Genomic DNA, 13676 nt, shown 5'->3' with positions numbered 1-13676 from the left:
TTAGCCCAGGAACGAAACAAGAAGCTCGAAGCACATGTGACCAGGCGCATGTAGATTTGTGAAAACGCTTCGTTGACCTATAGCTGGCAAGATGTTTCCTCGGATAACTACGTCGCTGCGGACCACAAAGCCGCAGAAGCGCGTGCTCTGACGAAGACGTTGAACACCAACTACGAGCACTCCCGTACAGCCAGGCATCTTATGTGGCCGACATGCCACCAGCTGCCGTGGTCACTTCAACCACGATTAGTTAAACCCCGTCCCTTAATTTGATAGTCGGCAGCAAGGGCCTTGACGAGGATTAAATGGCCATCCTAGGTAGCCCGGAAAGAGCCGCTGCAAGCTCTGCTTTGCACAAGCAGGTGCGTATGACGCAGTTTTATAAGAAATAAACGCCACTTTTAGTGGCCTTCGTATTTTTGGCGTGTGCATGTGTGCGCGTGCACACTTGCGTGTGGCCTCCACCTCTGATGCACAGCACACCCCGGTGGGCGCACATCCGGGCACTCACTGGTGAAAATGCACTTTCAACTACCTTCACCATCCCCCCACACCCCATGGCCCACCTGGGAGGCAGATTGTTGTGAGTAACTTTCTGCCGACCCCTGCTACGCTTGCCGTCTCCTGGAATCCACTCTGTTATTCTTAAGGACCAGCGGTTATCTTGCCTTCGCATTACATGCCCTGCTCAAGCCCATTTCATCTTGATTTTGACCAGGATATCACTTGACCGCGTTTGTTTCCTCACCCACTCCGCCCGCATCCGATCTCTTAACGTTACACCTATAATTATTCTTCCCATAGCTTGCTGCTCTGTCCTTAAGCTGAACCCTCTTTGTTAGCCTCCACGTTTCTGCCACATAGGTGAGTACCGGTAAGATACAGCTGCTGTATCCTTTTTTTCTTGAGGGATATCGGTAAACTGCCATTCGTAATCTGAGAGAACCTGCGATATAAGCTCCACCCCGTTTGTATTCTTCTAATTATTTCCCTCTCATGATCCGGATCAGTGCTCACTACCTACCGTAAGTACGCATATTCCCTTACTACACTCTTAGAACTAAAGGAGTGCAGAGGAGTGCCCAGAACACACTTTGAAGGAGTATTCGCTTGTCCCATATTCCACTCCTTTTTCCAGAATAAAATTACTCCCTCTGGACAAAGAGTGATCCAACACCTACTCAAGGAGTACTGTACTACTCCTGCAATAGAGTACAGGCACTCCTCCGAGGGAGTAAAGCTACCACATTGAAACAGCATCCTACTACTCTTTCAGGTAGAGTTCCAGGACTACGTTTGTTACAGTGACTATACTCCTTCAAGGAGTATCAGCCCAGATCTTATATTACTCCTTCCAAAGGAGTTTCACGTGTTTTCAATGTATCGTACTAATTTTCTTATTTCACATATTCTTCAGAGCAAGTTGGTCATGTTTTGCAGGATCCACCTGCGCTACATCTACAAAAGAGTAATGAGCAAAAGGGATTATAATCTTTGAGTAGAATAATTTTTGCTCATACAACTACTTTATGGCTACACTACAGTTTGCACATTAGTATGGTGCTCTGTCTGCGTTGGGAATAACAATGGTTCAAGAAATAATGACACAAATGTACAACACTGATAACTTTTATTTCTCAAGTCATTGCTGTGATTGCTGTGGCTGCTCAAAACACGCTCGGGAGGCGCTCGCTAGGATCAAGCCCCATTTGTGTCTCAAGCAGCAGACAAGCCCGCTTTGTTTTTGGGGTGTACTTGACATTAAATGCCAAGAACACTGCCAAAAGCAAAGTAAACCCATCTACCAAATCCACCGCAGTGAGCTGTAAGCGCTCAAAAGAAACTAAGATGCTGGATGATGCCGTAGCTTGCTCGGCTGAGTGAAGGAGCTTTGGCTATGAGTGCATTTCACCGGGTGCCTGCAAATATGAATGAAAATAATGCAAGTAAGAGTCAATTCCAATGCCCTTTTCATACTATCCTGCATATAACCCCATGAAAAAAAAAAGAAAGAATACAACTAGAATGTACTGATCGTGTGTGTCATGTCGCCACTAGTGTGTACCTATATCGTGACCAAGTGCAGACACCTTTCATTGCAAACCTTCATTCAGAGCTACAATTTTATGAAGCCCAATACAATTATCACTATGCTAGTCCTTTCAAAAGCTGTGTGCATGTAAAACAAGCACATATTTACCAAATGAAAATTTTAACATGAGCAAGCTCTTCTGCAAGTATCATGATCAGCCTGACTACGCCCACTGCAAGGCAAAGGCCTCTCCCATGTTCTCCAATTAACCCTGTCCTTCGCCAGCTATGTCCACCGTGTTCCTGCAAACCTTCGCCCATGGAACATTTTGCTGCTTCCTGCTACGCCTGCCTTCTCTTGGAATCCACTCCGTTACCCTTAAGGACCAGCGATTATTTTGCCTTCGTCTTACATGCCCTGCCCAAGCACCCTTCTTTCTCCTGATTTCGACTAGGATGTCTTCAACCCGCGTTTGTTCCCTCACCCACTCCGCCCGCTTCCGATCTCTTAACGTTACGCCTATCATTTCTATTTCCATAGCTCGTTGCGTTGTCCTTAACTTAAGCTGAACCCTCTTCGTTAGCCTCCACGTTTCTGCCCCATAGGTGAATACCGGTAGGATACAGCTGTTGTATACTTTTCTCTTGAGGGGTATTGAAAAACTGCCATTCATGATCTGAGAGAACCTGCCATATGCACTCCACCCCATTCATATTCCTCTAGTTATTACTCTTCATGATCCGGATCAGCGGTCACTACCTGCTCTAAGTAAATGTATTCCCTTATCACTTCCAGTCATTTCTAAAACCACACCTATTGTGCTTGACGGTTCTTGTCACATAATACATTGTGCAGTTTAAAATATAGGGTAACCTTGAATCGGGAAAACACTTAAACCAATGACAGTTTTCTTGCTGAAGAGAAATGGCTGTTGCAATTCCTGTTTCTCAGATACCATTAACTGAATTTCATGCTCTAAAATAGTGAAGGAAAAATTCAAAATTTTTCATCTCAAAGAGGCAGACAACAAATTTCAGTTTGGTTTGGGTTGGTTTATGGGGTTTAACGTCCCAAAGCGACCCAGGGTATGAGAGACGCCGTAGTGAAGGGCTCCGGAAATTTCGACCACCTGGGGTTCTTTAACGTGCACTGACATCGCACAGTACACGGGCCTCTAGAATTTCTCCTCCAAAGAAATTCCAGCCGCCGCGGCCGGGATCGAACCCGCGTCTTTTGGGTCAGCAGCCGAGCAAATTTCAGTTGCACATTTTTTTTTGTTTTTAATGATGCATAAGGCATTACTATGCACGGTAACCACACAGTATTCGCCTATGACTGCTAAATAATTTATAATTAAATATCTTCTCTCTCCTGCTTCACTTTTAAAAACTGAGCAATGGCAATGGCATCAAAGGTCAGTATAAGCCAGGGGAGGCATGAGGAAAACTGCAATATAATTGCGGCTTCGTCATTCATTGTGATTCCGACTCTTAAGGCAGGCTGGCTTTAGCATTGTAACTAATTAAAACGATGAAGTAGCGATATAGTAGCTTTTTTGTGCCTTCCATAACCTATACTGAACATTGATGTCATAGCAATTGCTATGCTATTGAAACAGGGAAGAAAAGAAATCTGGTTGTAATTCTTGATGGAACAGCGCAAAACATCGGGACAAGAGACAAGCGCTGACTTACAACTGGTTTTTATTTCGAAGAAACATTGCTTCTTATACCTTCTTCACCCTCTCAAAAAACACATGCGTCGCAACCATATCGTTCAAGCGTCCACAAAAAAGCATAAGACAAATAATCACAGATATTTATAATCACATTTTTAACATGTCAAATTCTTTTTTAGTCAAAGCAACAGACGGCGTGCTGACACAATCGTCGCGCAGACTCGCTATCGAAGCTGCCTCAATTATTTCCCGGACTAACTGGTCTTTGTGATTAGCCAAAGCTTTGCATTTTTGGAAAACCGGTGCACAACTAGTTGAAGGCCAATCTCTGCAATGGATTCCCAGGTTCCTGCAAGCTTGCTCGAAATTATTTTTGTGTTCTAGCAGCCTTTCATTCATGCACCTGCCAGTCTGCCCAATGTACTGTTTACCGCAAGTCACTGGCAACGAATAAACAAGGCCTTCGGTGCACTCCACAAAGGGGGTTCGATGCTTTATCGTGCATCCCTGCTTCTTTTTGGTCGGATCGGAGTTGACTCGTCTGCACAGACTTTTGAGTTTATTAGGAGCAGTCATCACTACATTCACGCCAGCTTTTCGACCTATGCCTTTCAGGTGATGGGAAATATTGTGAAGATACGGAATTGCTACTACCGGCCTCCTTTCTTTCTGTTTCTGTGCATCATCTTGCTGCTCGGGCCTAGCCTGCATCAGGTGCTTTTTCATCTGCTTGGCAACAGATACCAACAGGTGCGAGGGGTAACCCGAGTTGCCAAGCCGTTCCGCCTGGCGAAGAAAGCTCACATTCATTTTGTGAACACAGGATTTCCTCAAGGCATTCGTGAAGCACAAGTTCACAATAGCCCTCTTGGTCAGCTTAGAGTGAGCTGATTGGAAGGTCATTGGCGCATATAGGCCCAGCAGGCGTGCCCTCTAGTGAACTCAAGTCTCAGGTCTAAAAACCTGAGTGACCCTTGAGCAGGAAGCTCGTGCGTGATAATAAGTGGCTGCAAAGCCTGCGCAAAGCGACCCACCTCCTCCATTACTGCTTCTAGCGTATTCGCCCTTTGGCCATCACAAAGAACTAGGTAGTCATCAACGTACCTAAATACCTTTTTAACACTAGTACCTGCAAGGGTTACGTTCAGGAACCTGTCTTTTCGCGCCAAGTACAAATCACTGAGTAGAGGCGCGACACATGAACCAATGTAAACACCGCGTTTCTGGAGATACACTTTTTCCTCCCAACAGACGTAAGTTGACCTGAGGTACACTGCTAATAGCTCCAGGAACCCTCTAATAGACATTCCGCAGGCGTTTTGAAATGCAACAGCACCATGCGTATCTATGCATTCTTCTACAGACACCATCAGCTCGTCATGCGGTATGGAATAATACAAATCTTTTACATCAACTGAGCATGCGGCAAAGGCACTGCTAGAATTGTCAGTTAAAAATCTAGCTATATCGTCCGAAGATTTCACCTGAAATGGGTCGTCAATTGTTAGTAGTTTTAATTTTGCTTGCAAGAAGACACCAAGAATCTTTTGCCACGTCCCTCCCTCAGAAATTATTACCCTCAAGGGCCAGTCTGGTTTGTGAGTTTTTACAGTGAAAAACGCGTCCAAGTTAGACTTCTTGCAAGTTTTTATGCCTCGAAGGAGGTAGTCAAGTTTAAGTTCTTTGCATAGCTTCATAGCAGTTGCCTTTGCTTTCCTAACAGCTGATGTCTTGTGCTCGTCAAAAACAGAGCTGATGGTTTCTAACGCCTTAGTTTTGTACAAGTCCTTGGAAATCACAGCAAAGCCCCCCTCTTTGTCAGAGGTAGGCAACGCAAGGGAATTGTCTTTCAAGTACCTTACAGTACGTCCCACTGGGAGATTCCTCTCGCAGAGCTGGTAGCGGCCAACGACGTCGGCTCCGTCTGAAATATACCTTGCACTTTCCGACTCAGGGCTTGCCTTGGCAACGCGCCGCACCATGGCAAGAAGCTCCGGTGTTGTCTTCTTCGGTTGGATGGCAAACTTAGGCCCAAGGCTAAGCACCTCGCGGACCGGTTGTGGCAGAACATCCACACCAAGCGTGTGGATCTTGTTTTCTTGGCTTTGTTCGGTCATGCCTCTTCTCCTTTCATTGTAGTCAGCGCGCAGCAAGGTGCAAGGAAAGTGCAAGGTGTATTTCAGACGGAGCCGACGTCGTTGGCCGCTACCAGCTCTGCGAGAGGAATCTCCCAGTGGGACGTACTGTAAGGTACTTGAAAGACAATTCCCTTGCGTTGCTGACCTCTGACAAAGATTGGGGCTTTGCTGTGATTTCCAAGGACTTGTACAAAACTAAGGCGTTAGAAACCATCAGCTCTGTTTTTGACGAGCACAAGACATCAGCTGTTAGGAAAGCAAAGGTAACTGCTATGAAGCTATTCAAAGAACTTAAACTTGACTACCTCCTTCGAGGCATAAAAACTTGCAAGAAGTCTAACTTGGACGCGTTTTTCACTGTAAAAACTCACAAACCAGACTGGCCCTTGAGGGTAATAATTTCTGAGGGAGGGACGTGGCAAAAGATTCTTGGTGTCTTCTTGCAAGCAAAATTAAAACTACTAACAATTGACGACCCATTTCAGGTGAAATCTTCGGACGATATAGCTAGATTTTTAACTGACAATTCTAGCAGTGCCTTTGCCGCATGCTCAGTTGATGTAAAAGATTTGTATTATTCCATACCGCATGACGAGCTGATGGTGTCTGTAGAAGAATGCATAGATACGCATGGTGCTGTTGCATTTCAAAACGCCGGCGGAATGTCTATTAGAGGGTTCCTGGAGCTATTAGCAGTGTACCTCAGGTCAACTTATGTCTGTTGGGAGGAAAAAGTGTATCTCCAGAAACGCGGTGTTTGCATTGGTTCATGTATCACGCCTCTACTCAGTGATTTGTACTTGGCGCGAAAAGACAGGTTCCTGAACGTAACCCTTGCAGGTACTAGTGTTAAAAAGGTATTTAGGTACGTTGATGACTACCTAGTTCTTTGTGATGGCCAAAGGGCGAATACGCTAGAAGCAGTAATGGAGGAGGTGGGTCGCTTTGCGCAGGCTTTGCAGCCACTTATTATCACGCACGAGCTTCCTGCTCAAGGGTCACTCAGGTTTTTAGACCTGAGACTTGAGTTCACTAGAGGGCACGCCTGCTGGGCCTATATGCGCCAATGCCCTTCCAATCAGCTCACTCTAAGCTGACCAAGAGGGCTATTGTGAACTTGTGCTTCACGAATGCCTTGAGGAAATCCTGTGTTCACAAAATGAATGTGAGCTTTCTTCGCCAGGCGGAACGGCTTGGCAACTCGGGTTACCCCTCGCACCTGTTGGTATCTGTTGCCAAGCAGATGAAAAAGCACCTGATGCAGGCTAGGCCCGAGCAGCAAGATGATGCACAGAAACAGAAAGAAAGGAGGCCGGTAGTAGCAATTCCGTATCTTCACAATATTTCCCATCGCCTGAAAGGCATAGGTCGAAAAGCTGGCGTGAATGTAGTGATGACTGCTCCTAATAAACTCAAAAGTCTGTGCAGACGAGTCAACTCCGATCCGACCAAAAAGAAGCAGGGATGCACGATAAAGCATCGAACCCCCTTTGTGGAGTGCACCGAAGGCCTTGTTTATTCGTTGCCAGTGACTTGCGGTAAACAGTACATTGGGCAGACTGGCAGGTGCATGAATGAAAGGCTGCTAGAACACAAAAATAATTTCGAGCAAGCTTGCAGGAACCTGGGAATTCATTGCAGAGATTGGCCTTCAACTAGTTGTGCACCGGTTTTCCAAAAATGCAAAGCTTTGGCTAATCACAAAGACCAGTTAGTCCGGGAAATAATCGAGGCAGCTTCGATAGCGAGTCTGCGCGACGATTGTGTCAGCACGCCGTCTGTTGCTTTGACTAAGAAAGAATTTGAAATGTTAAAAATGTGATTATAAATATCTGTGATTATTTGTCTTATGCTTTTTTGTGGACGCTTGAACGATATGGTTGCGACGCATGTGTTTTTTGAGAGGGTGAAGAAGGTATAAGAAGCAATGTTTCTTCGAAATAAAAACCAGTTGTAAGTCAGCGCTTGTCTCTTGTCCCGATGTTTTGCGCTGTTCCATCAAGAATGAATAACCAACATGCCCAAGCTGCTGTCCTGGTTGTAATTATTTAGCGATTGGAGACGAATACTATGCAACAATTCTATGTATACGAATGCCCAGCACGTCACTACAAAGAACACACAAAACCAAAAATTTGGTGTTTATACTCATTTAAGGTAATACTACTTCCCACGCAAGAACACGACAGCCATGTGTAAACTTTTTGCTTTCATAGTAATAAAATCTATCCAACGACAAGTTAGGCGCAGCATGCCTGCTCTTTATAAATATGCAATACTGACAATGTTTGACACTAGCATTTGGCATGAACGAGATAACTGTGATTACTTCGCACATTACGTGCCAGTCCATACTATTATGCACAATTTAGATTTGCAAATGTAATGTGTAATTCTCTCTGACTGCCACGTTAGTGCACTGCAAACCAATGAAGTTGCCTTGCATTTGCAATGTTCTCACTACTTTTATGCAACACTGATCACTTCAGTATATCTGCATCGTTCTGTTAGACGGCCACGGGATAGCTAGAATTAAGGCTATTTTATGTGATGGAAACCATTGACTAGACAACAAAGAAGAAAAGCCTCAACTACTGTCCTGGTGCTGGGACGTCTAATAAGAGCTCAGAAAGACTCGGTTTCAATACGCCAAACCCTCCGCATAATATTACCCTGTGCGAAAATACCCCACCCCAACCTAGCTTAATTTCTGTCCACATGCACCAAGGCTCACTGCACCTGTTATAAATATTGCCCTAAATATTGCAATCAAGCTGCCCGTGTATGCATAGGCTATCTGTGCATCGAGAAAGAAAGAAGTTGTTAGGAATGTTTCACACCAAAAACAGAAAAAAAGGCAGCCTGTTTCTCAGAAACAGCTAAGAGCATGAAATGGTGTGTCCAAAAAGATTAGGCTGCTTTGTACTTATTTATGACAACGAGAACTGTCAGAGCTGCGCTTTCAAAAATTCAGGAGCTTTGTGCACAAACGTAGCTTCCGTATGCACGTCTTGCAGCACCAACGCTTCCGAATTGAAACGACCGATGAATATGCACAGGAAAAAGCAAATAGAGAGCGCTTGAATTTAAAAGAAAAGCTACCTTGCACAATCAGAAATTTCACGACAGAACCTTCCAAACAGTGACGTGTACTGGTTGCGGTATACCGAATATATACCTAGCAAATAAGTGTGCGCTTTGTTAACGAGCGGGATTCTGTGGCGGCAATGCTACAGCTCCAATTCCGAAAACCTAATGCTGCAGAAATTGAGTTTTCAAAATACGTGCGAATGCACGATACACTTTTGCACGCATTTAGAACTTTCAGTTGTGAAACACAGACAACGAATCTTGTGTATGCGTCTTCCTTGGCTGGTAAAAAAATTCTATAAGTCTCCAGTTTGCCTGTGTACTCCACAAATTCTAGGATCCCTGTCCGCTACATGTCAAATTTCACTGAAGCGAAAGTAATACAACCGACAGCTGATGATCTGCTAGGGCAACAGGATTTCAAAAGTTTGAGAAGGGCAGTGGGAGTCCAATCCAGGTGGAGTAATGAAAGTTGACTAGTAACAGACAGGGATCCTCCAATCTGTGGAGGACACCGGCAAATTGGAGATTTACGGAGGAATTTTTTTACCCGCCAAGGAACACGCATACACAAGAGAGAACCACAGAGGACTACGGCTTTTACCAGCCCTTGTCCTGTGCGGTTCTGTCTTGTGTATGCGTCTTTTTTGGCTGGTAAAAAAATTCTTCCATAAGTCTCCAATTTGCCTGTGTACTCAACAAACCGCAGGATCCCTGTCCACTACTAGTCAAATATTTCAACTCCACCTGGCTTGGACTCCCACCGCCCTTCTCTGTGGAGAAAGGGTGACAGCAGCTGGCAAAGGACAAGGTTAACTGCAGATCAACTGGGGAAGCATTATCCTGCACTGATTTTGACGGCAGGTTCACAAGACAAACAAAATCAACTCGAGGAGCGGGGTGCACATCATGCGACTGAATGTCAATGGCCAGTGAAAATGGCACCAGCACTGTGGAATGCACATGCAGAAAACGAGACGCATTTTTTTGTCAACTTTGAGTAGCAGTCTACTGCAATTTTAAAGAGCAAAGCTCTCAAGTATGGCAACACTGGCACTTTTTGTTTTACTGGGGTGAGGGTCGTCGTGAGGGTTGAAGTCCATATTTCTTTTCCATCCACTGTGTTAATTGCGAGCTATGTTTACCTAATAGGGGCTGGGCATCTAACATCACCGTTATTTCTTTGCAGCAGTTAAAACAATACAGCATACATTTTATAACATGCTTAACGAATTTTTGGGAGCAGCATGCTTTTACCCTTCTACTATTTGTTGCTAATGAATCAGTTTGGCGTTGACAAAAGATCTGTAATAAGGAGTAATTACTCATTGACATCCACTCGAGCACAGCCAAATGGCTACAAAGAAAAGCTATACAACTTTCACAGAAACTTCGTAGTTAAAGAAAGATTCGTCCTGGTCCGGTGTTCGAACTCAGAACCACCACTTCACAGGAGCAGTCGCTCTATCAATTTGTCCAACCTGGACGGCAAGCTTATGGTAGGGCGAGAGCGAAGTGATCAATAACTCGAGTGGGAACTGTGTTGGTCCAATGTTTTAGGACCCTTAAAACATTGGACAAACTCAGTTCCCGCTTCATGTTACCTCTAAAACATTGGACAAACTGAGTTCCCGCTTCATGTTACAATACTGAGTGACATTTTGGTCTATACACCAGAAATACCGGTAAAGCATCATAATAGAACACAATGTTTTTTAAAGGAATAAAGGAATATGTTCGTCCTTTCAGAGGGCACATATGCATAAGAGGCAACATGTGTGAAATAGTCTCTGCACCTGAAGCAGTGTAAATTCCATTATGTTAACAGCAGCAGTCAAAAGCTTCATGAGCGACTATTTCATACAGATCATGTAATTACATTCATGTAATTCAGGATCAGATTCATGTGATTATACAGGGAGGTACTGCTGCTAAGTGCACGTAGAGCTCTGCATGCATTTCAAAACCCGGCTGTGAGCCTATGTCTACGAAATTTTTCTAAATAGGCAGGTAAGGTATGCATCACTGGAAAACAATACCTACCACAAACAGCTGAGGAGAGATAGCACAGCCAAAAGCTGGAAGCACGAATGGCCCAGTAGATACTGGCAGCTGGCAACTGCAAATAAATATGTCAGAGCAACTGTTGTCAGTGGCCGTAACAATGTCATGAATGACAAGAGAAGAAATTGTCTACTGCTTCATAAATTAGAATAAGGTAGTAACATAGGAACACAAAAGCAATGAGGGGGTCCATGACAAAAGAAATGAACAGATTGTATGTGATGCACCGATATACATTTTTTCAGTAGATTTACATGACTGTCACACCCGCATAGAAAGATGAGCAGGCTGGAATACCACTATTTTTATGCATGATGAAAAGAGCGTAACTATTCGTATATAGCATGCACAGGATTTTATTACTACTAGGGTGCTTTGCAGCAGCACCGAAGGTATTTTTAAATTGAACGTAGCGACCAGTAGACCCGTCTGCTTTGCACAAATGATGAGAGGATGGAAAAGGCATGCATTCATTAGCAAGAAGCACGATATCTCACATCACAGCATGAAACGAAAATTGGTATTGCATTTAACAAATCTGCACAGAAATAAAAACTGCCTAGTGGCAATGCAAGTAAGAGCAAGGGAAAAAAATACCGAAGAAAACTGGTGAGTGTGGTGCAGGGAGGTCTGTGGGTAGGGTCTCGTGCCTGGGAATAGTTCCAAGCGCGGAGAATCGCCGGCAGCACAGCTGGTGGCAGTCAACCAAGAATAAATAAGAGAAAGTGAAAATCAATAACAAACCATCACCGATATAGCGAACGACTTGAAAGCGGGCCGCACAAACGAGGGATATAGCAAAAAGCTTGAAATCCTAAATAAGTGCGCAGTTGCACCCCAAACAGTTCTCAAAATCTGAAGGCGAGGAAGCATCGACACCTACACCTCAGGGCAGACGCAAGAACGATCTAACTTTGACATAATACTGTGTCAAATTCTGTTCCATGGGGAAGCACAGATAAAAATTTACAAATGACTAGGCAAGGGATATGCCCCAGCCTTTTACACGCGATCATTGTCCCCGAAAAAATTGTATGACAAATATTAAGGCGTAAGCACTAATCCCACGAGTACACACACTGAGCACTGTCTGTTGGCAGCTGGCCTAGCGCGAGTGCTCTGTCGCGCGGCACTGCCGCTCATCGTCATCTTCTAAGTAGCACAAATCAATCCGACGGGCACCAGCCGCGAGGCAACTCGACCGTTGTCAGTTCCCTTGTCTGTCCGCAGCTGGCCTAGCAAGAGCGCTCTCTAACGTGGCACTGCACGCTCATCATCCTCTCCTACGTAGCACAAATCTATGCTATTGGAATGTAGTAAACTTTGTCTGTTGTTTTTCGCAGCGCTAGCAAGCGACCGCATAACTCTGTTGTGATAACTGGTGGCATTTTTATTTACCGCGGCACCCGAGTACTAAACGCAGATAGAGACTATGGAGCAACAGTTGCCATGCGGCCTATACGCCCGTTCTTTTCTGGTAAAGGCCGATTCACACGATTTTCCGTTCGCCCGCTGCCGCGGCCGACAGCGCGCCTCTCAATGTGGTGACGCATGAATACGTAGTGCGCGGGCCGCGGGCGAACGGACCGTCGTGTGAATCGGCGTTAACGCATTATAGCTGAGGCAACCGCACGCAGACTGCCTGCACTGCCATCCCTATATAGGCGCACACTAATAACGCGTGCGAATAGAGATCAGAAGTAAAGAAACGTACAAGGGACTCACCGTTCAGACGGCTCATCAAGGCTTAGCAAAACCGCACATTCTTCTTCGTTGCCTCTCCAGATGACAAGAAGTCGTAGCGCTACCTTTCTTCAGGGCTTTACCCGTTCAAAATCACCAGTGTTGATAGGGCGTAATTCTCGTCGTTGGTTTCCAAAACACACTTGTGTTCTTCATACACGTCCACCGCACGAGCACTCAAACAATGCTACGAAAACCCAAATAACACAAAACGTGACGACGGCTGCAGTTTTGCTTCGTTGAAAAAACCTACAAATGCGCTTTTTTTATTACTAATATTTGAATTGTGTTCGCAACAAAAACAAATTATATTTTTTCATTTTATTTCTTTATTAAATGCGAATACCAAAGCGCTTTTAGATACTTTTGCTGACATGTCGTTTGTAGAAGCTGCGATCCTGTGATCCCATCCCCGGGTGTCCTAGCAGACGACGGCGCAGACGACGCTGTTGACGGAATGCAATTTCGATTGACGGCAGCGAAAATCCCTTAAATGCGACAAAAAAGGCAAAGAAACGCACCGTATCGCAAACTGGTCCATATCAAGGATATGTTCGACGCGAGCGGTAGGACAAAGAGCAGCTGCGATGCATTACTCTACGCGACACTGGCATGGTCGACGGAGATCTACATGAAACAGAGCTTAAATGTGACCCGTACAAGCGGATTACTGTGATATCAACTGCGTTACGGAACTACGACGATACTTTCTTCACACTTTAGCTTGTATGCAACAGCGGCCCGCACTCGCCGCATCCTGTTCGAGTGTACTTTCACTAGCAAGAGCCCACATGCATGGAAGCCGACAGAAGCAACTGTCTTTTCGAGTTCAGATTGTTCGGAATAATACGAGCAGCTTACTTTAGCACGTACTCGAATTCAAGTTCTCAGCCTGTGTGTCACGTATGGTGACGATGGCGTCGAGGACGAG

The 13676-nt window shown here is 45.0% G+C and overlaps 1 long non-coding RNA gene across 1 annotated transcript; it reads right to left on the bottom strand.

Moving 5' to 3' along the window:
- Positions 1-1724: 1724 nt before the first annotated feature.
- On the bottom strand, positions 1725-13379 carry LOC149325827 (uncharacterized). Its single transcript, XR_016286460.1, has 4 exons — positions 12728-13379; positions 11600-11693; positions 10982-11057; positions 1725-1919 (listed from the first exon to the last, which is right to left on the bottom strand). It is a non-coding gene; the product is annotated as an uncharacterized LOC149325827 (long non-coding RNA).
- Positions 13380-13676: the final 297 nt, after the last annotated feature.

The sequence above is a fragment of the Amblyomma mixtum genome, chromosome 10 (genome assembly GCF_055824585.1).
Source record: "Amblyomma mixtum isolate Tamu chromosome 10, ASM5582458v1, whole genome shotgun sequence".
Classification (NCBI taxonomy): domain Eukaryota; kingdom Metazoa; phylum Arthropoda; class Arachnida; order Ixodida; family Ixodidae; genus Amblyomma; species Amblyomma mixtum.
The sequence above is the reverse complement of the archived record's forward strand: the minus strand, read 5'-3'. Positions and strand labels throughout refer to the sequence as shown.